At 48.9% G+C, this 22,322-nt stretch overlaps 2 long non-coding RNA genes across 4 annotated transcripts; both read right to left on the bottom strand.

Moving 5' to 3' along the window:
• Window positions 1-2,751: 2,751 nt before the first annotated feature.
• LOC137840491 (uncharacterized) lies at window positions 2,752-6,783 on the bottom strand. Its single transcript, XR_011087169.1, has 5 exons — window positions 6,652-6,783; window positions 5,739-5,916; window positions 5,200-5,365; window positions 3,183-3,305; window positions 2,752-2,850 (listed from the first exon to the last, which is right to left on the bottom strand). It is a non-coding gene; the product is annotated as an uncharacterized lncRNA (long non-coding RNA).
• A 6,904-nt stretch (window positions 6,784-13,687) lies between these two features.
• On the bottom strand, window positions 13,688-18,836 carry LOC137840467 (uncharacterized). Of its 3 annotated transcripts, XR_011087137.1 has the most exons (3): window positions 18,600-18,836; window positions 14,682-15,121; window positions 13,688-14,598 (listed from the first exon to the last, which is right to left on the bottom strand). It is a non-coding gene; the product is annotated as an uncharacterized lncRNA (long non-coding RNA). The 3 variants fall into 3 exon arrangements; XR_011087136.1 differs by lacking the exon at window positions 18,600-18,836 and having other exon boundaries at window positions 14,682-15,208; XR_011087138.1 differs by lacking the exon at window positions 18,600-18,836 and having other exon boundaries at window positions 14,790-15,208.
• Window positions 18,837-22,322: the final 3,486 nt, after the last annotated feature.

Raw genomic sequence — 22,322 nt, 5'->3', positions numbered from 1 at the left:
AGAGGGCATTCCACCCTTTTCCGATCGAGGACCATGGACTCGGATTTGGAGGTGCTGACCCTCATCCCGACCGCTTCACACTCGGCTGCGAACCGTTCCAGTGAGAGCTGGAGATCACGGGCTGAAGAAGCCAACAGCACCACGTCATCTGCAAAAAGCAGAGACGCGATGCTGAGGTCCCCAAACCGGACCCCCTCAACGCCTCGGCTGTGCCTAGAAATTCTGTCCATAAAAATTATGAACAGAATCGGTGACAAAGGGCAGCCTTGGCGGAGTCCAACCCTCACTGGGAACGAATCCGACTTACTGCCGGAAATGCGGACCAGACTCTGACATCGGTGATACAGGGACCGAACCGCCCTTATCAGTTGGCTCGGCACCCCGTACTCCAGAAGCACCCTCCACAGAAGCTCCCGAGGGACACGGTCGAACGCCTTCTCCAAGTCCACAAAACACATGTGGACTGGTTGGGCGAACTCCCATGCACCCTCGAGGATCCTGCCGAGGGTGTAGAGCTGGTCCACTGTTCCACGGCCAGGACGAAAGCCACACTGCTCCTCCTGAATCCGAGGTTCGACCTCCCGACGGACCCTCCTCTCCAGCACCCCTGAATAGACCTTATCAGGGAGGCTGAGGAGTGTGATTCCCCTGTAATTGGAACACACCCTCCGGTCCCCCTTCTTAAAGAGGGGAACCACCACCCCAGTCTGCCAATCCAGAAGCACTGTCCCCGATGTCCACGCAACGTTGTAGAGGCGTGTCAGCCATGACAGCCCCACAACATCCAGAGCCTTTCAGAACTCCGGGCGGATCTCATCCACCCCCGGGGCCTTGCCACCGAGGAGTTTTTTAGCTACCCCAGTGACTTCGACCCCAGAGATTGGAGAATCCGCCTCAGAGTCTCCAGACCCTGCTTCCTCAATGGAAGGCGTGTAGGTGGAATTGAGGAGGTCTTCGAAGTATTCTCCCCACCGACTCACGACGTCCCGAGTCGAGGTCAGCAGCACGCCATCCCCACTGTAAACAGTGTTGCCGTTGCACTGCTTCCCCCTCCTGAGACGCCGGATGGTGGACCAGAATTTCCTCGAAGCCGTCCGAAAGTCATTCTCCATGGCCTCACCGAACTCCTCCCACGCCCGGGTTTTTGCCTCAGCAACCGCCGAAGCCGCGTTCCGCTTGGCCATCCGGTACCTGTCAGCTGCCTCCGGAGTCCCGCAGGCCAAAACGGCCCGATAGGACTCCTTCTTCAGCTTGACGGCATCCCTTACCGCCGGTGTCCACCAGCGGGTTCGGGGATTGCCGCCACGACAGGCACCAACGACCTTACGGCCACAGCTCCGGTCGGCCGCCTCAACAATGGAGGCGCGGAACATGGTCCACTCAGACTCAATGTCCCCCGCCTCCCCCGGGACGTAGGAAAAGCTCTGCCGGAGGTGGGAGTTGAAGCTCTTCCTGACAGGAGATTCTGCCAGACGTTCCCAGCAGACCCTCACAGAGCATTTGGGTCTGCCAGGTCGGACCGGCATCTTCCCCCACCATCGGAGCCAACCCACCACCAGGTGGTGATCAGTTGACAGCTCCGCCCCTCTCTTCACCCGAGTGTCCAAAACATGCGGCCGCAAATCCGATGACACGACTACAAAGTCGATCATCGAACTGCGGCCTAGGGTGTCCTGGTGCCAAGTGCACACATGGACACCCTTATGTTTGAACATGGTGTTCATTATTGAAAATCCGTGTCGAGCACAGAAGTCCAACAATAGAACACCGCTCGGGTTCAGATCAGGGGGGCCGTTCCTCCCAATCACGCCCTTCCAGGTCTCACTGTCATTGCCCACGTGAGCATTGAAGTCACCCAGTAGAACGATAGAGTCCCCAGAAGGAGCGCTCTCCAGCACTTCCTCCAGGGACCCCAAGAAGGGTGGGTACTCTGAGCTGCCGTTTGGTGCATAGACACAAACAACAGTCAGGACCCGTCCCCCCACCCGAAGGCGGAGGGAGGCTACCCTCTCGTTCACCGGGGTGAACCCCAATGTGCAGGCGCCCAGCCGGGGGGCAATAAGTATACCCACACCTGCTCGACGCCTCTCACCGTGGGCAACTCCAGAGTGGAAGAGAGTCCAGCCCCTCTCGAGAGGGCTTGTACCGGAACCCAAACTGTGCGTGGAGGCTAGTCCGACTATATCTAGTCGGAATCTTTCTGCCTCGCACACCAGCTCGGGCTCCTTTCCAGCCAGAGAGGTGACATTCCATGTCCCAAGAGCCAGCTTCTGCAGCCGGGGATCAGACCGCCAAGGTCCCTGCCTTTGGCTGCCGCCCAGCTCACATTGCACCCGACCCCTTCGGCCCCTCCCGCAGGTGGTGAGCCCATGGGAAGGGGGACCCACGTTTCCATTTCGGGCTATGCCCGGCCGGGCCCCATGGGCGAAGGCCCGGCCACCAGACGCTCGCCTTCGAGCCCCGCCTCCAGGCCTGGCTCCAGAGGGAGGCCCCGGTGACCCGCGTCCGGGCTAGGGAAAACAAAGTCCATTTATGTTTTTCATCATAAGGGGCTTGGGTGAGCCGTGCTTTGTCTGATCCCTCACCTAGGACCCGTTTGCCATGGGTGACCCTACCAGGGGCATGAAGCCCCCGACAACATGGCTCCTAGGATCATAGGAGCACGCAAACCCCTCCACCACGATAAGGTGACAACTCGCGGAGGGGACCCATATTCTAAAACATTTCAATTAACTACAGACAACAAGACACTTGTTAACAGGATTATTTATTTTTTGGTGAACAGGAACATAAAGCACATTACCAAACCTTTTAGACAAAACTTCCTTGGGCTTGGACAAAACAGGAGCCCTGAAATTAAAGAAGAAAACACATTAAGAATTATGATGGTGATGTCGGTGCCATGTCAAGATACTTGTTCCTGATAGGAAGTGTGTCACTGGCTGTAGGAACACTCATGCAATTAGCAAGGTTGGAGATATATTATTAGTAGGGATGTAACGATTACTCGTGAGACGGTCAAAAATCGATTTGAATATGTCGCAAGTTAAATCGGAGAGAAAAAAAAATCTCTGCATTGAAACAGCTGATACGCAAATTAGTTTTGACCGTTCACGCCTGGGACACACTGCCTGCATGTGCGTGTGTTGCGTGTGCGTGCGCCTCGCGTGTGTGTCCCTTACGTTAAAAGAGCATCAACGTTCACACAGAAAGTGTCTCTGCTGCAGCTCGTCAGAAATGGAGGTTTGGAAGAGACCGGCTACAACATGATGCTGAGGCTGCGTCAGGAGTTGTTCTGTGTGTTGCTAATATGACAAAGAAAAACAAAAACAACCAGTTCAAATGCACAGTCAAATTTAAAGTTGTTTTCAGGATCAATACTTAATGAATTGTATTCCGACATGAACTGTTCCATTCGATTCACGATTTTTAGTCCACGATTACGATTCTTTACTATTTTTTAAACAAAATTATTTTCTAGATAGATGAAAATTCTACACCAAATGATTCCCGAGCTGCTGCTCACTGTTGCTCACTGCTCCTCTCTCACCCAGGGGACGGATCAAAGTCACATGGGGATGGGTTAAATGCAGAGGAAAAATTTCACCACACCCAGATGTGTGTGACGATGATCATCGGGACTTAACTTTTCAATATTAAAAAGGTTTTGCTTAAATATTTGCTCTGGCACCTTTTATAAGTTTGTTTTCGACATAATACCTTATTATCTAAATAAAATTTACTGAAATGAATGTGTATATAATACATTTTATTATTTTGGCTGGTAAAAAATATACTTGGCCGGTGCATTTCATCATCTTTTGTCATGTCATTGTGGTGAGATTAGTACATAGTCAGAGCCATAAATGCAATTGTTCCAATTATTAACTAGAAAATGCAATTTCTGGAGAAATTGCTTGTGAAGGCAAAGACTTGTACTATGTAATATGTATAGAAAATAGAAGTGTAAAACTACATTTTGGAGAATTTGTTGTGAGTTTCAAGATTTTTAATTTTTGGCAATTGGTAAATTGGAAGCGGCTCGGCGGCGCACTGGGTAGCACGTCCGCCTCACAGTTAGGAAGGTGCGGGTTCGATTCCACCTCCGGCCCTCCCTGTGCGGAGTTTGCATGTTCTCCCCGAGCCCGCGTGGGTTTTCTCCGGGCACTCCGGTTTCCTCCCACATCCCAAAAACATGCTTGGTAGGCTGATTGATCACTCCAAATTGTCCCTAGGTGTGAGTGCGCGTGCGAATGGTTGTTTGTCTCTGTGTGCCCTGCGATTGGCTGGCAACCAGTTCTGGGTGTCCCCCGCCTACTGCCCGATGACGGCTGGGATAGGCTCCAGCACGCCCGCGACCCCCGTGGGGACTAAGCGGTTCAGAAAATGGATGGATGGATGGATGGTAAATTGGAATGGGTAGGAAAATGATGAGCAGTAGAAAGTTGGAACGGGTTGAATCGGTTGAAATTTGTAGAAATTAGAAGGGAAAAAACAAATTTTGGAGAATTTGCGTGAATTTCAAATTTGAAATTTTGGGATTTTTGGTAAATGGGACGTTGTGGAATAGGTAGGCAAAAGATGAACAGTTGAAAGTTAGAACGGGTTGAATCTATGGAAAAATGTAGAAATTATAAGGGGAAAATGAAATTTTGGAGAATTTGGCGTGAATTTAAAATTTGCAATTTTTGGTAAGTGGGAAATTGTGGAATGGGTAGGCAAAAGATGAACAGTTGAAAGTTGGAATGGGTCTAATCCGTTGAAAAACGTAGAAATGAAAAACGAAATTTTGCAGAAATTTCAAAATTGAAAATTTTGTATTTTTGGTAAGTGGGAAGTCGTGGAAAAGGTAGGCAAACGAACAACTGAAAATTGGAATGGGTTGAATCGGTTGAAAAATGTAGAAATTAGAGGTGAAAAATGAAATTTTGTGAGTTTTTGCGGAAATTTAGAACGTGAAAACGTGAAATTTTTTAATTTGGCAATTTTGGGAATGTCGAGAATCTTCCCGAATGTTATTCGAATGTGCTGAATGATGTGAATTTCAAACTGGAACGACGTAAATGTGAAATGTTGAATGTGCCATTAAGAATGAATGGGGGAAAAAACAACCACATGATTTAACATAACTATTTAAGATGACTTCTTTAAATCAACCATCTTGAACTTTCTATGCAAACGTTATTATCTGAACCTCACCTGTATCTAGTCAGTTAGCCAATCGAACTCCATGAAGTCCCTGATGAAGGAGATCACATGGGGGTTCATGTATGAAGTCTTCCTCTTTACCACTCTCCCAGTCTTCTGGCTTATCTGCTCCTTGGCACTGCAATTGGTGGAGTCAGGATTAATCCTGACCAAAAACCTATGAAATGAGTATAAGAGTTAGAGGTTGAGACACTATGTACATGTCAACGAGTAATCAGTTAGCAAATCACAAGTGTGATTGGGGGGTTAATTAAAAGAATCGAAAAAAAAACAAATTGTTTAATTAAATAAATAAAATATTGCAGTATTTTATACTTGCATTACATTCATTTTACTATTAAGGAGTGTTAATACTGCCTGAATAACACTTGTTACTCTAGGTATTCACATCATTTCAGTTATGATACAAGTAGGTAGTTGTGAACGCAATGGCAGCCAGCAAGAAGTGAAATGCTGTGTTGCAATTATCAGACAGATATAGAAAATGCCAGTGGGAATAAAGTTAGGTATATAATTTTATCCGTTAATACCTCTGAATAAACTCCAATGTTGTGCAGGCTTCCACCTGATACTCTAGGTTGAGAACATAGTAACAGGCGAAGAGAGAGGTCAAGGCAGTGGTGAAGTCAGCCAGGTGAGCAGCAGGTGGGATTAAGACCCTCCCCTCGATCGACAGCATCCATTTTTTTGCAGTCAGGATTGTCTCTCCTTAAAGTCAGACATTAGAAAAATTATATTTCACAGTAATCCATTTTATAAATGATCTGCTTCACATGAATGACTGTCAAAACAGGGCAGGGAGCATACATATCTTCCAAGCAGTACATAAAACAGATAAAAGGAGCAGATATAGTAACTGAGTTGGTGAAAGATGAACAAAAAGTGACACATGTATAGCAAGCAATATGAAATAGCAGTAATGACAAACGAGTTGGCTACTAGGGATGAGTGAGTACACCATTAGCTCTATCTGTTTGATCAACTAGATTATCAATATCCGTACTCTGAATGGGGCTTAACCCGGAAGTGAGTGTGGTTCAACCCAGAAATAGGCTGATCCTGCCACACACTTTTTTTTTTTTTTTTTGCCAGAAATGTATACGAGTTGATCGAGCTGACATAAAGCTACAACCTTCAAGCCAACAGTGCAAGCCAAGTCAACTCCATCAATTTGCCTTTCAAGTCCTGGTTTAGCTGTCCTCTGGTGAGAGCGGTACATGTGAACTTGAAGGGCGCCATGTGTGTAAAAAGTGGCAAAGCATTCACATGGAAATCTGAAGTTAGCTAAATTTCTGTGAATCCTCAAATGACGAACAAATGCAGGGATTGAAGCTGTGGTGAAATTACAGTACTTGCATGAGTAATTCATTTTGATAGCAAGCAAACTGATTACTACTTGTGTATTACTATTTTATTAGTTATTGTGATAGTAGGCCTACTTACAGAGTTTCTGGACGTCGCGACGTGTGCTTGGTGTTGGTGACGCCAGGAGGAAAACCCACACAGAGGCAGAAGGTGGAGAAAAAAAAACAGGCGGGAAAATACGCTTCTCCCGCGCGCAGCAGAAAAATATAAAATAACGACACAGTAACGACCGTCGTACTGTCGCTGGTAGTGCTTCAGTAAGTTTTAAAAAAAAAAAGAGAGAATCTGGTCAGTTAAAGTTACTGCTATCACAAGCTAGCTAACAGTTAACGTTACCAGTAGCTAGCTCTGTTTGCCCTCTCTCTCGCGATCGAAAAACAGCGCTCTCTCGGAGCCGTTTTCGCTGCCAAACTGAAACAAATGAACACAGACGACGCAAACACATAGAAACACACAAACACAAAAAAAAAAAACCACAGCACAAGACAAAGCCTTGTGTAAGAAATGTTGTTGTCGGAGCCAGAGGTGCAAGCGCTGTGATCGCGATTTGTCCCGTTTACTTTGACGTGATTGGCCATTCGAAGCAAGACTGTTGAACTCCCTTGATCCTCATTGGATAAATTCATGTCAGCCGATGTCCGGTTTGGCAAAGCATTCCTCATTACGGCAAGTTTTGTTACAATCGGGGCAGATAACACGTTTAAATCGCCGTTGATTACAACGCGGATCGAGACAAATGTTACAGTGTCCTTCACAATAGTGCTGGTGCCAGTTCTCGTGCCCCTTGTAGAAAGTCTGCAAAAGAACGCGTGACCAACGAATGCCTCTATAGCTTTCACGCCGTAGTAATGACCCTCGAGGTGTAAGACAAATAAAGTGTTGTCGTCTGTTTTGGGATAATGTGTGTCGAAAAAAGTCATGGGGCGAGAGTCCTCTTTTCGGTAAATTACAGTTATTTTCCGTTTGAGGACTTTTTCAAATTTATGGACATCCCCCAGACTCACAGGTGTTTGACAATTCAACACCACACTCTCATGTAAAAGCCGTGCCTGTCTTGTGGCCTGTTTTGTTGTTAGTGTGTCATTTAGCAGATAGGTGAGTGAGAGAGCAAAGCAGAGATTGTTGTCTTTATTACGAGGTATGTGTGTCGTTTTTTTCAACCTTAAAATGTCTTTGTTGGTACTGTTCACCAACCTTCACCTTTCTTCGCCCCAGTAATGCGGTGTTGGCAGACCAGGAGAGGTCCTCACTGATGTGCACCCCCAGGAATCTAGTGCTGCTCACCCTCTCCACCACAGCACCGTCGATGGTCAGCGGCAGGTGTTGGGTGTGACCCTTCCAGAAGTCAACAACAATTTCCTTGATCTTGTTGACGTTCAGCAGGAGGTTGTTGTCCCTGCACCACGCGGTCAGAAGGTCAACCTCCAACCTGTACTGAGTCTCGTCGCCCTTGGTGATGAGACCCACCAGAATCGTGTCCTCAGCAAACTTCACTATGCGGTTGTCGCTGTAGGACGCAGTGCAGTCATGCGTCAGCAGGGTGAAGAGCCGGTGGAATGTCAACCAGAGGCGCTCGGACTGCTACGTCCTGAAACGTCGCCGACCTCACCCGCTATTCCTCCCCCGGTTGGGAGCCGTCGGAAACGGTGTGCGAGGAGGCAGAAGAGGGGCAAGCGCGGAGGCGTCCGGGCCAGGCTGGCGGCCAACCCAGCGCGACCGGCGGTGCCCTCCATTCTTCTGGCGAATGTTCGATCGCTGGACAACAAAATGGATTACGTTCGCCTGCTGAGGTCTACGAACCGGACGGTGCGGAGCTGCTGTGTGCTCGTGTTCACCGAGACCTGGTTGAGTGACAACATTCCGGACTCTGCAGTGCACCTGGAGCGGCTAGCGTGCTATCGGGCGGACCGTGCCATTGTACGAGGGGGAAAGTCGCGTGGAGGTGGAATATGCGTCTACATCCGAGAAGAATGGTGCCGGGACTCTGTGGTGGTATGTAAGCACTGCTCGCCGCTTGTGGAGTTTGTGATCATTAAGTGCCGTCCTTTTTATCTGCCGAGGGAATTTACCGCGATTCTGCTAGTCGCGGTATACATCCCGCCTTCCAACATCGAAGGAGACAGGATCGCGGCGCTTGGTGAACTGTACCAGGCTGTCAGTGAACAGCAAACAGCGCACCCTGACGGTTTCACCATCTTCGCTGGAGACTTCAATCATGCCAACCTGAAGTCTGTTTTCCCGAGGCTTCACCAGCATGTTCCTTTTCCGACACGTGGCGACAGCTTCCTGGACCTAGTCTACTCAGCGCAAAAGGGAGCTTTCAAAGCCACCCCCCTCCCCCATCTGGGGCTTTCTGACCATCTCACCGTTTTGCTTTTGCCCGCATACAGACAATTGGTAAAGGCATCCAGGCCGGTTCGGAGGCAGGTTCGAGTGTGGCCTGAGGGTGCCTCCGATGCACTTCGTGACTGCTTCGACACCACTGACTGGGACTTGTTTAAGCAGGCAGCCACCTACAACGATTGGACGGACATAGAGGAGTATACTGACTCTGTTACCTCTTACATCACGAAGTGCATCGATGATGTGACTTGCTCGAAATCCGTCGTCACTCGCGCGAACTGGAAGCCGTGGCTGACGGGGGCTGTCCTCAGACTGTTGAGGGCCAGAGACAAGGCTTTCAGAGCGGGGGATGAGGCTGGCTTGAGGACAGCGAGGGCCGACCTGTCCCGAGGCATCAAAGAAGCGAAGAAGGCGTTCTCGTGCAAGGTCTCCACCCACTTCAAGGACAGCAAGGACGCACGTAGCCTTTGGCGGGGCATTCAGACCATCACGGACTACAAGCCCGCGCCGAGGAGCTGTGAGGGCGACGTCCGTCTGCTGAACGATCTGAACCGCTTCTTTGCTCGCTTCGACGCCCAGAACAGCACTTGCCCGCTGAAGACCACTCCCCCCCCCACACGAGCAGCCCCTGCGCCTCTCTGCCGACGGTGTGAGGAGGGCGCTTGCCGCTATTGACACCCGTAAGGCGGCGGGCCCTGACAACATCCCGGGTCGAGCGCTGAAGGACTGCGCTGGGGAGCTGTCGGGTGTCTTCACGGACATCTTTAACGTTTCCCTACAGCAGGCCATCGTCCCCTCGTGTTTCAAGGCTGCCACCATCGTTCCTGTGCCGAAGAAACCTGCACCGTCCTGCTTCAATGACTACCGCCCTGTGGCACTGACGCCCATCATCATGAAGTGCTTTGAGCGGCTGGTCATGGAGCACATCAAGTCCGTTCTCCCCCCCACCATTGACCCTTTCCAGTTTGCGTACCGTGCCAAGCGGTCCTCTGAGGATGCCATCTGCTCTGCCCTCCACTCGGCCCTCACCCATCTGGAGAGAAAGGACTCATATGTGAGGTTGCTGTTTGTGGACTTCAGCTCTGCCTTCAACACCATTGTGCCGCAGCGACTCATCCGCAAACTCGACGAGCTGGGCCTCAGTACCTCCCTCTGCAACTGGATACTGGACTTCCTCTGTCAGAGGCCTCAGGTGGTGCGTGTTGGCGACAAAATCTCCGCCAGCATCACGCTGAGCACGGGGGCCCCCCAGGGCTGCGTGCTCAGTCCATTACTCTTCACCCTGCTGACGCATGACTGCACTGCGACCTACAGCGACAACCGCATAGTGAAGTTTGCTGACGACACGACTCTGGTGGGTCTCATCACAAAGGGCGACGAGACTCGGTACAGGTCGGAGGTTGACCTTCTGACCACGTGGTGCAGGGACAACAACCTCCTGCTGAACGTTAATAAGACCAAGGAAATCATTGTTGACTTCCGGAAGGGTCACACAACACACCTGCCGCTGATCATCGATGGTGCTGTGGTGGAGAGGGTGAGCTGCACCAAGTTCCTGGGGGTGCACATCAGTGAGGACCTCTCCTGGTCCGCAAACACCTCGTCACTGGCAAAGAAAGCTCAGCGCCGCCTGTACTTCCTGCGGAAGCTCAGGCGTGCATGTGCTCCTCAGGCAGTCCTGTCTACATTCTACCGTGGCACTATTGAGAGCGTCATCACCAGTTGCATCGCTGTCTGGGGTGGTAACTGCACTGAACAGAACTTGAAGGCCCTGCAGCGCATAGTGAATACGGCTGGTAAGATTATTGGTGCTTGGCTCCCCTCCCTGAAGGACATTTACACCTCCCATCTCGCCCGCAAAGCAACCTCGATTGCCAGAGATGTGAGTCACCCGGCTCACTCTTTGTTTGACCTTCTGCCCTCTGGGAAGAGGTACAGGAGCCTGCGCTCCCGCACCACCAGACTTGCCAACAGCTTCTTTCCCCAGGCTGTTAGGGCCCTGAACTCGCTACCCCCTTCTGCGTAGCGTGTGGCACTGTTGCGCTATTTTCGGGAATGTCTGCTGTACGCGCACTTGCTCCTTTTTTTTCTGCTCCTCTTATTTATTTATTTATTGTTGTGTTATTTATTCATTATTTATTCAGCACGCTTTTGTTATACTTGTTACTTGTTTGTCTGTTGTGAGCCATGTCTTGTCACCGTGGGATAGGGGGGAACGAAATTTCGGTTTCTTTGTGTGTCTTTGGCATGTGGAGAAATTGACAATAAAAGCTGACTTTGACTTTGACTTTGACTTTATTTAATTCTGCTATTGAAGGAATGAGGTCGAAATACAAAAAGTCCTGCTTCGCTACAAAAACAGATATGCTCAAACCTCATTGAATAAAGGACATAAGCAGACAAGTATATTCACATATTAAATAAATAAATAAAAGAAACATTTTAAGCATATAATTATACCTACACACCAAATCAATAAAGAAGACATAACTAGACATTTTTGATAAGTGGTGATGAGAAAGGTTTTTATAACTTTATGATCTGATATATTTCTGAGGACTTTGAAATAACAAATGACTTTTGATATATTGCCTAAATAGCTTAATGACCCTTAAGGAACTGTGGAATGCATGCCTGATGTTTTTTCTCTGAATCACGGACACAGCCAGAGTCGTCTTGACCGTTCAGTACTTGATTGTATCTTATGTTTTGACTAATGCTAGACGCCAGTTTTTGATTACTACTGAACGTTCTGCACAGAGGGAAATATTTTGGCCTAACAAAGAAAAGATACGGTTGGAAACATGATTAAACTAAGAATATAATGACGTAAGCAAAGACATGAAGTATCAAAAGCACAAACTTTACAAAATCAGGTAAGAGCAATAGATTAATGATGTCACAGCCAAAAGCTAACATAAATTCGCACAAGATGACACAATTGGAAGAATGAGGTACGATAGTGTATGTCCAAGATTGGAGGAGAATGTTCACAGGAAGGTCACGTGGAGATAAAACCAGCAGGTGCCAGAAGGAGCCACCTGAGAACTCGGCCAAAGATGATCGCCAAGGCCGAGAGACGGGATGGAAGACAACAGCCCCCTCCACACACCGAATCGCCCATAACCAGCACCACTCCCATGGAAGCAGACTCTCCTTCGAACTTGCCCCACCCCGAAGACTCATCGCCCATCAATCCCGGCCCACAATGTGCTACTGAATATAAAACTGATCTAACAACCTTGGACTTTGCCTTTTCTGAATGGAGACTTTCCGCTCTTGAAGGGCCCAGCGCTGTATTGCACTTTCTTGAAAACAGAGCTTTTTGAACAAGAATTGTGATTGAACTCAACCAATCTGTCTAAGTCTAATTTCTACTTCATTGTCTTTGCATTTTCCTAAATCTGAAGAAATCAAACGAGCACGCAGTGAGTAAATTGGATAACAGGTGATTGGCAAAGGCTTTTGCCGTGAGGCGCAGATAACGCACTCCCTAAACTGTGGACAAAATCCAACACTATCATGTTCAGCAATTGTGACGGGATCTGTGTAAGACTCTGTCTACCTTCATTCAGACTTTGATTGTTCAGTTCATTTATGACAACTTGTAAATGGGTAAGAATATCAGGACTGAGAGGGTTTTCTCCCTCCAACAAAGTATGTTCACATTGTTGAGCAAATCTGATATTTGGCTCGTAGACGCATTGGTTGATAGCAAATCATTGTTAATGCTTGACAAATCTAGCTCAGGTGTATCACTTCTTTGGTTTGTTTCGCTAAATGGCTGCAAATCTATTTCCTCAATGTTTGTTAAGAAATCTGACTCTGCTGATGTGAGGTTTGAATGATCCATTATATTTCCTTTTTTACAAAACACAACAGAAACAACACAGAGTAGTAAAAAACAGACCTATCTTGATTCAGCCAAATTTGTCAGGATGCGTATTACCCTAAAACTTTCTTGTAACCTACTTTTGTAGATACATTTACCACTGCATTTTACAGGGCGCCTTCTATTCTTGTGGTGATGACTCTCGCGTGCCGGCTCAGGCCCCCTGGTGGTTGAGTGGCTCGTGTTGTAGAAGGCTGCCCCCCCCCTCCTCCTTCTTCCTCTTTGACCCCCTCGCCCTGTGTCACGACGCGTGTGTCTACTGGAAGTAGATATTAAAATCAAACAGTTAAACCGCTATAATACCAAAAAGAGCTAGTCAAATGATAACATAGAAAGAGAAAAAAATAGAATGAATACCTCTAACTTTGTTTGTCGACTCGTGAGAATGATTCCCGCCTTTGTATGCAGAAAAAGCGTCCGCCAATTCTGTGTCCGTAGGTGCTTCCGGTTCCACCTCTATGCTTATGACAACTTCCTGTCGGTCGGCGTGGGGCGTGAGTTGATTGGTCTCAATGGTAGCACGTGACTCTGGTGCGATTGGTTTCACTGGCTCTAATGTCTCTGCCGCCTCCGATGCTTCAAAATGACGTTCAGAGACATCCACTAGAGTCTGTGTTTCAAAATCAGCTTATGCCGGCTGCTCGTTTTTTCTAGTGGCCGCGGCCACGAGATCTGTTATATACATAAAAATAAATCACCAACTAATAGCATTTATATTAACTACCGTAGATGAACGGCTGACTCACCGTAGTCTGATTGTGTTAGATATACTCCTGTAAAGTCATCGTCAAAGGATGCGTGTACATCGGCAAAAACGGTGATTGTTAGAGATTTGCTCACTCCAACTTATTTTGCAAGAACCACACGGAGACAGGCAAGTTCTTTTAGACACCTGCAGGTGGAGAGTTCACTCGCTACAGGAATGAAGTCTAAAAGTCTCCTCCCTGCAAGGGCATATTTATTAGGAGGAACAGAGTGGGGGTGGGAGTGGACAGGTTTGGTGAACCCCCGGCCTCTGATAAGATCAGAGCAGGGGGTGTTTTACACTATTGTGGGAAACAGAACAACTTTGATTGCTTCCCCTGCAGCTGGTCAATCAAGCAGAGGAAGCAACCACTTCATCTTACTCTGCATTGTGAGGGCCAGACGTGATTGATTTAATCATTACATTGTGAGGGCAAGACAAGATTGATTTAATCATTACAGTCTACATTCCAACATAATCATAGGATCAAACTAACCTGAAAACCCTAACATCTCCCTCCTGATTTATCATATGATTATGCCACCCCAAACAACAACGATAAGCAAGAAAAAAAACATATATACGTATAATGAAGAAAGTAGAATGGTAAAAATAAAAACAACAAACAATGATAGCAACACTTTCCAGTGAAGATGAGGCATTACCTCAACACCCCAGACCAAACTTATTGTGTAAGCGAAAAACCTGCTGGCCAGATGTCATTAGCAGGAAAATTCTTACACGGCCCCTGTGCCACAGGCGACCAGAATGCTATCAATAAAAACAAAAAGAAAAACACAGAAACAGTACATCTGAGGGAAGAGCGCAAGGACAACTTTGTCTCCGACGGACCATACTTTATGGTCATCTGGAACGTTCGCACCCCAGACAGGGTCATGAGGGTCAAAGGTTGCAACTGCTCTGCGTCGAGTCCAGAAGAGTTGTGTGCTCCTGTCAGCTGATGATGTCATATCCTGTAGGTGTGGTCTGTCACCCACACTGGTGCACACACTCCTGTCCAGTTGGCGGGCAGCATCGGATAAACCTTGTGACCACAAAGCCACCAGCCATTCTGTATGAAGTATGTTCCGTTTGATGGTGTAGCCATGTTGGTTGGAGAGCCCTGACCACCTGAAATGGCTCTCTTATCTTGACACTCATCGGTGATGTCCAGAGCTCCCATCCAGTTTCCTCCTGGAGAGCAGTCGTCGTTAATGCAGACGTGGGTCTTGTTACCTTGGATGTAACATGTGTAATTCACTCCAGCTGGTCTCTCTGTGTAGGCCACTTGTGGTATTGTTCGTCCTTTAACAGTCACATTGAGATTTGCCCAGAAGTGTTCATCATAGGCACCGTCTGCAAGTCCAGAGTGGGATGGGTCGGCATCACTGATTGTGACTGCTCGGCGTTGATATCCAACTCCTCCCATGGATGCCATACGTTTCGCTTCAGTGACATTCATTGCTCTGGCCTCCAAGCGAACTTGCGTGGAGGAAGGGGGGAGTTTCGAACACACATAGCACGCCTCCTGTGTGTGAGCTCTCACAGTGAACCTGAGGGTTGTCCACCTGTGAGGGGGAGAGATCAGGCGGCAGTAAATTTGGATTGGACACATCTTTCAGTTTGAGCGTCCTGATTAGATAATCTGCCCAGGACTGCTCTTCATCTGTTGCTTGCAACTCTCGTAGTCAATTGTCAAAGTCAAAGTCAAAGTCAAAGTCAAAGTCTCCTTTATTGTCAATTCCTCCGCATGTCAAGACACACAAAGAGATCGAAATTACGTTTCTCACTATCCCAGGGTGACAAGACAGAGTTCACAACGCACATACAAGTAAACAACACAGGAAAAATAACATAAGAAGTCAACATCAATGAACAATAAGCGTGATAGCACGCTAGCCGCTCCCGATGCACAGCAGAGTCCGGTAAGATGACAGTCAACCAGGCCACTGTGAACACGAGCACACAGCAGGCACGCACTGTCCGGTTCGTGGATCCTATCAGGCGAACGCAACCCATCTTGTCGTCCCGCGAACGAACGTACGCCAGGAGAATGGAAGGCACGGATGGGCGAGCTGGGTTGGCCGCAAGCCTGGCCCGACGTCTCCGCGCTGGCCCCTCTTCCGCTGCCTCGCAGACCCGCTGCCGACGCATCCCAACAATGCTCCAGGACGGAGCAGTCCGAGCTCAGGACGCAGTCCAACCGGGGGAGGAAGAGCAGGCCAGTCCGGCGTCGCTCCATGACGAAGCAGTCCGAGCGCTAACACCAGCAGCAAATCTCTCCACACCAAAGTCCAGAACGCCATAAAACCCACTTCCGCCGATGTTGAGCAGAACATGCCCGCCGCACTAGTAGCACGACGTATCACACGAGACGAATACACACAAAACTGCCAGACAAACACTCAGTAAACACTCACAAAACACCGAACGGGACAGAGAGTGGCCGCTGCGTGTGCACGCGCCGCCATCTTGAACCATCATGTAGTGCCCATTTAACTGGCAAATAGGAGGTTTTTTTTTTTTTTTTTGTTTTTTGTTTTTTTGAAACAAGCTCTACAAAAAAAAATGTTTGTTTTGTTTTGAAAATATTTTGAATATGAATCAAATCCATATGTTGTATAAAGCTGACTGACCTGCCCCACTATCCCTCCTCTTGAGCCATGTGACGCGCACCATGGCTCAATATTGCTGCCCATTTGCATAGGTTCTTTGGTAGGGTAGGTCATTTATAGATGCCATTCTCTAATCTTGCCCCTCTTTTCGTCCATAATTGAATTTCACTCTATGGACTTTGTCGCTGCACATCTTTAAAAATGTTTCAGTGATCTAATCTGCTTCTTGTGTATATAAAATTTGAAGTGTCTTTTGCGCTGCAGCTTTGTGGAATCTGTCTGCAAACTTGTTACCTCTTGACACCTTATCAGTCTCGTGTGTGTGTGTACTGAACACTTGCACATAGCTACTTTTCGTGGCAATTGGACTGTTTTGACAACTAGCTTAGCGAGTAAATGGATGGCCTCCCCGAATGGGGAGCGACTCAGCTAGCAAATGATTAGACATTTTCACTTTCTTGTAGTTTCTTTAGTTACTTTTCAATCGTTTTCTCATTGTTTATCACAAGAATCTTAGAAATTTGAATACAAATCAAAACGTATGTTTTATTTTACTCAATTGTATGATTTAGAGAATCCATATGTAGTAAAGTTTTGTAGTACTACATATGATTTCATCATCATTTAGTTTGACTTTCTTTCCAAAACGCTTCTTAATTTCTCAGTTCACACATCTTCTACATGTGTTACTGGTTCTCCATTTTTTTTTTCTAGTTAATTATCAATCCAAAAGCTACGTGTTTCTTTCTAACATTCAACCTGCTCAAAATTACTCTTTCATCAAAGTCGCTCTAATTTTCCATAGTAGTCGCCAAGGACTTCAACCATTCAACCTTTCATTCAGGCAACCATTCATCAATGCTCATCATATGTATCTCACACAGTCTCCAAAAAGGAGTCTTCCTATCACATCGGTCCCAATTCATCCAAGCTCACCACACAACACTCATATATCACTTTCAACTCAGGTTTCCTGGTAGAACAATCCACCACTTCAAAAAAAAAAAAAAAACTCAACTAAAACAAACAATTGGCAAATTAATCTGAATTTTTCTTTGTTTTTAAATTTGAAGAACTCAATCGCTCAGATTTAGCTTGCAATTAGAATTTTGCATAATCTTATAACACAACCAATCAATTATTCCTATTAAATGTAGCATTGCAAAATCTTAAATTCACAATTTAGCTTCTTCCAATTCCTGAAAGCATGTTCTGTCATTTTTTTTCTTTTCTTCGAATTTCTCATGTGGGCTCGACACTTAACATGCACTAATGTGGATTAGTTTCTGCTTGCAAACAGATTTCTCTCTTTTTCCTCTCATTTTTATCTTTCAAAATCATTTCTGTTCTGCGGTGCAAATTGGATAGACCACAGTCTAGCAAAATTTTTTTTTTTTTTTTTTTTTATACTAAAACTTTAGCCAATGTTCATCATTTTAACATACGCACACACATGCACAGCTCTCGCACGCAAAAGGTAGTTCCCAGCACCAATGATTCGTCACAGGCTGGCCATTTCCTGTGGTCGATCATGAGCTGGTCCCTCCCATGCACACGAGGACAGCACATTCTAATTTTATTTATTTATCTTCTAGAAGCAAGTTGCATTTCTTTACCACTTGAACTCTCAACTTCCTTTCTACTCCATACTTTCTCTTCCACTTCGGCATATATTGCATGCAATTAAGAAATCTACTCGCCATGTACTTCTCATCTCCGTCAAGAGGTAGAGATTTACCGTTTTTATTTCCCATCTTAATTCTAGTAGTTCTAGGTTATACAATTTATTTTCTCAAAAATATTATTATTATTATTACTTATTTATTACTTATTTATTTAATTATGTCTTTGAGGATCCTCAATGCAGGTTTAAATTGACCTTTCAACAAATTACTAGCCTGTATTATTGCCGTGGATCAATGCTAGAACTGCTTCTTAGTCAATTTATCCTACCAGTCACACACTCAATCACACAAACTCCAGCGCTTTTTTAGGCCTATCCAGGGATGGGTGTAAAACCCTCCCAAACAGCTTTGGAAAAACGGACAAAAGAAAAAATCTACGCCCTTCTTCAATTAAGAAAAAGAAGCTCTGTTTTTCTTAGCCCGTTTCTTCCACTGGGACTTGAACCCAAGCTATTCTTTGGCTTGGAAAAACATACAAAGAAAAATCTACGCCCTTCTTTGATTAACAAAAAAGAAGCTCCGTGTTTCTTAGCACGTTCCTTCCACTGGGACTTTAACCCAAGCCAGATCCCTCAGCTCGGAAAAACAGACAAAGAAGAGTCTACACACTTCTTCGATGAACGAAAAAGAAGCTCTGCCTTTCTTAGCCTGTTTCTTCCACTGGGACTTGAACCCAAGCTGGCTCCCGTGCACCTCTACGTGTTACGCGTTTAACAACACAACACAACTTTAGGCCTTTAACTTACTTGTCCCCTGGTTCGTTGCACTGCCGGGTCCCGTCAATCCACCTCTGTCAGACGAAGGCAGACCTAAGATGCTGGCCCAGCGAAGAATTTCCTTCCCAGGTCTTTCTTTACCAGGTCCGGCTAATGGACGCTGGCCCGTCGACGGTGTACAGCGCGTCGTCCTCCGTCAGCCAGATGATGGGTATGAGGGTCCCGGGTTTCGGCACCAAAATGTTAGAGATTTGCTCACTCCAACTTATTTTGCAAGAACCACACGGAGACAGGCAAGTTCTTTTAGACACCTGCAGGTGGAGAGTTCACTCGCTACAGGAATGAAGTCTAAAAGTCTCCTCCCTGCAAGGGCATATTTATTAGGAGGAACAGAGTGGGGGTGGGAGTGGACAGGTTTGGTGAACCCCCGGCCTCTGATAAGATCAGAGCAGGGGGTGTTTTACACTATTGTGGGAAACAGAACAACTTTGATTGCTTCCCCTGCAGCTGGTCAATCAAGCAGAGGAAGCAACCACTTCATCTTACTCTGCATTGTGAGGGCCAGACGTGATTGATTTAATCATTACATTGTGAGGGCAAGACAAGATTGATTTAATCATTACAGTCTACATTCCAACATAATCATAGGATCAAACTAACCTGAAAACCCTAACAGTGATGTCTACAAACATTACATTAACATTACACCGTGTTTTACAAATAACCCTAGTGTATTATTATTATTATTGTTATTATTATGCCGATAAAATAGTAACATGACTTACCGTTAACCAACTCGAAACAATTTTTGACGCACTCTGACTCCGTTGATCAGAGGTCATGCGTTGGGTTGTCTTCTCAAATTGATCGATGGTCATCCGTCCCAAACTAACTTCAAACTTGGTGGAGAAAAGACCACGCCTATGGGGTCACGTGCCGCGAGAACACTCTGCTATAGCTAATGATTGTGACGACGCTTTAATGACTCGACCTCAGCTCAAACTATTGTATGTTAAATTAGGTGTACCAACACCTTGTCTTTCTCCTTCAGATGTCTTTTTCAACAAAGTTACACGCAGACAACTCGGAGCCATCCTTCAGATGCCTTTTTCAACAAAGTTACACGGACAACTCGGAGGCCCCACAAGCTATTGTATGTCAAATTAGGTGCAGCAACACCTTGACTATCTCCTTTTTTTCAACAAAACTTCCCCCTTGACCCCTAGACGCACTGGTTGATAGCAAATCTAGCTCAGATAAAACAGACAAAAATGCAGGCCCTATACATGCCCATACATGTCCCCATCCAAAAATTGTGGCAGCAAACCAAAATGGCGACAGCCAAAGATGGCGCCGTCTCGACTGGCGCTATCTTGGCGCCCGCCAGACCTGCGCACATGCCTCCCACAATCCAAAATGGCGCCCTTTTATGACACCATAAAATACCATAAAATTTTATGACCCCTAGCTCATTTGCATATAATACACATCAAAGGTAAGTGCCTTCTTAATTTATGTGTAGGGCGCCGTGCCGAGAGGGCGCGCGCGCTGCGCATAGAGGGCGGGCTGAGGGAGCGCGCTGCGCCGAAAGGGCAAGCGCGCACTGCGCCAAGGGGGCGCACGCGCTGCGCGCAATTTGCTTGCTGCACCGAGAAGGTGGGGCGAAGGTGCGGCGCAACGAGAAAAAAAAAACTCCGAAATTGCTCTACATGTTAAAGAGCAATGGTGAAAAAACAAACAAACGAGGACGCCGGGCCGAGTGAGCGCCGCGCTGGGCACTGGACCGCGGCGCAGCACGCCCTCGCAGCAACTTCGAGGCACGCTCCGCCCTCTCGCACGTCTATCTCGGCGCAGCGCGTACGTCTCTCGAGGTCACGTCTCGGCGCGGCGTAGCGCGGCGCGCGCGCAGCGTGGCGCAGCGCGGCAGCCTCTCTACGCAGCTCGCACGTCTTAGCGAGCGCAGATATCGGGACGCGCAGCGCGGCGGCCTCTCGGCGCGACGCAGTGGACGAGGCTCGCCATCACAGCACAGCGAGCGCAGCGTGTGCAGCGCGTGCCCTCTCAGCGCGGCTTCCTTTCGCCCCGGCGTGGCGCCCTCTCGGCGCGGCGCAGTGGGAAGGCCTCTCGGCGACCTCTCGGTGCGAAAAAGCGCTTTCTCGCGTGGCGCCAGCTTGCCGCAGCGCACTCTCGGTGCGGCGCACCATCGGTGCGGCGCACCATCAGCCTGCCCTCTCGGCACAGCGCACGAAGCGTGCGTAGGGCGTGCGCCCTCTCGGCGCACTGTGCACGCACTCTTGGTGCAGCTTGTGCACCCTCTCGACGTGGCGCCTCCTCGGCGTGGCGCACGGGCTGCGTTGTGCCTCGCCGAGTTGGTGCTGCGCCGAGTTGGCGCCGCACCGAGAGGACGCCGCAAGGCCAGGGCGACGCGCCGAGAGCGCGCGTGCAACGTGCCGAGTGGGCGCTGCAACAATAGGGAAAGGTCGAACGCGTTGCGCACGCTTAATGCACTGCGCCGAGAGGGCGGGCCGAGGGTGCGGCGCCGCGAGAAAAAATAAAAAACCGCGCTGCGAGGGCGCCCGTGCTGCGCCGAGAGGGTGCTGCACCGAGAAGGCGCCGCGCCGAAAGGACACCGAGCCTAAAGAGCGCCGGGAGGGTGCGGCGCCGAGATGGCAACGCACTGCGACTAAGCGCGCCCTCGCGGCGCCTTTGCAGCACCCTCTGTCCCCTCGGTGCAGCGAATACTAGGCCCGCCATCACAGCCCAGTGAGCCCACTCGGCGCGGCTCCCTCTTTGCCCGGTGCAGCGCCCTCTCGGCGTGGTGCAGCTTGAAGGCCTCTTGGCGCCCTCTTGGCGCGACGCAGCGCTCCCTCGGCGCAACGCAGCTGTTTCTCTGTGCGGCGCACTCTCGCCGCGTTGCCTTCTCGGCACAGCGTGCACGCCCTCTTGGGGAGGTGCGCGCGCCGCATGGCGCCGCACTGAGAAGGCGCCGTGCCGAATGGCGCAAGCGCTGTGCAGAGATTGCCGGCCGAGTATGTGGGCGCCGCGCCGAGAAGTCGCCACGCAGAGAGGGCGCCGCGCCGAGAGGAGAAATAATAACTCTGAAGTTGCCCTATATGTTATAGAGCAAAGGTAAAAAACAAACGGAGGACGCCGGGCCGATTTAGTGCCGTGCTGCGCCGCGCCGTGCCGAGAGGGCACCGTACCGCGGCACAGCGCACCCTCGCGGCAACTTCGAGGAGCCCTCTGCCCTCTCGCACGTCTAGCGAGCGCACGTCTCGGCGCGGGGTAGCCCGGCGGCCTCTCGGCATAGCGTGCACGTCTGGCGAGCGCAAGTCTCGGCGCGGCGCGGCGCAGCGCAGCGGCCTCTCGACGCAGCTCGCACGTCTTGGCGAGCGCACGTATTGGCGCGGCGCAGTGAAGACTAGGCCCTCCATCACAGCGCAGCGTGCGCATCGCGAAGGTCTCTCGGCGACCTCTCGGCGCGAAGAAGTGCTTTCTCGGCGCAGCGCCCTCTTGCCGCAGCGCACTTTCGGTGCGGCGCACCCTCGGCCCGCCCTCTCTGCGCAGCGCACGAAGCGCGCGTAGCGCTGAGAGGGCGCCCAAGCTGCGCCGTGAGGGTGCTGCACCGAGAGGGCACCGCGCTGCGCCAAAAGGACACCAGGCCTAAAGAGCACTGCACCGCACCGAGATGGCAACGCACTGCGACTAAGCACGCCCTCGCGGTGCCTTCGCAGCACCCTCTGCCCTCTCGGC

Source organism: Syngnathus scovelli, chromosome 7, assembly GCF_024217435.2.
Source record: "Syngnathus scovelli strain Florida chromosome 7, RoL_Ssco_1.2, whole genome shotgun sequence".
Lineage (NCBI taxonomy): Eukaryota > Metazoa > Chordata > Actinopteri > Syngnathiformes > Syngnathidae > Syngnathus > Syngnathus scovelli.
The sequence above is the reverse complement of the archived record's forward strand: the minus strand, read 5'-3'. Positions and strand labels throughout refer to the sequence as shown.